Genomic DNA, 394 nt, shown 5'->3' with positions numbered 1-394 from the left:
ATCGAGGTTGGATGGTACATGCATTTCAATGATTATATTGTTAGTTAAGTCAATTTAATTGGTTTGTTCCAAGCTTCTGGAGATTTAAGATGAGGAGGGGATTCATTACTTCTCTCTTGCTACAAGTTGTTCCACTTGTTAATCTATTTGTGTCATAAGAAAATTCCCAATGTAAATATACATATATCATTTTTCAATTTGGCTTTTTTCCGCATAAGAACAAGGATCTTCCTTATGATGTATTAAGTTCCTTCTAGCTTTGTCACTGATGTACAGTCTTTGGCTTTTCACTGCACTGGTTATTTAATGTCTTGTAATTTATATTCTTCCCTTTCAAGTTTCGAGCTAAATTGGACTGTTTCATTTTAAAAGATTACAGAATCATCAAGGAAAC

Source organism: Gastrolobium bilobum, unplaced genomic scaffold (assembly GCF_033153095.1).
Source record: "Gastrolobium bilobum isolate Gb01-03AN ecotype WA unplaced genomic scaffold, APGP_CSIRO_Gbil_v1 utg27331, whole genome shotgun sequence".
Classification (NCBI taxonomy): Eukaryota; Viridiplantae; Streptophyta; class Magnoliopsida; order Fabales; family Fabaceae; genus Gastrolobium; species Gastrolobium bilobum.
Note: the sequence above shows the minus strand (reverse complement) of the source record.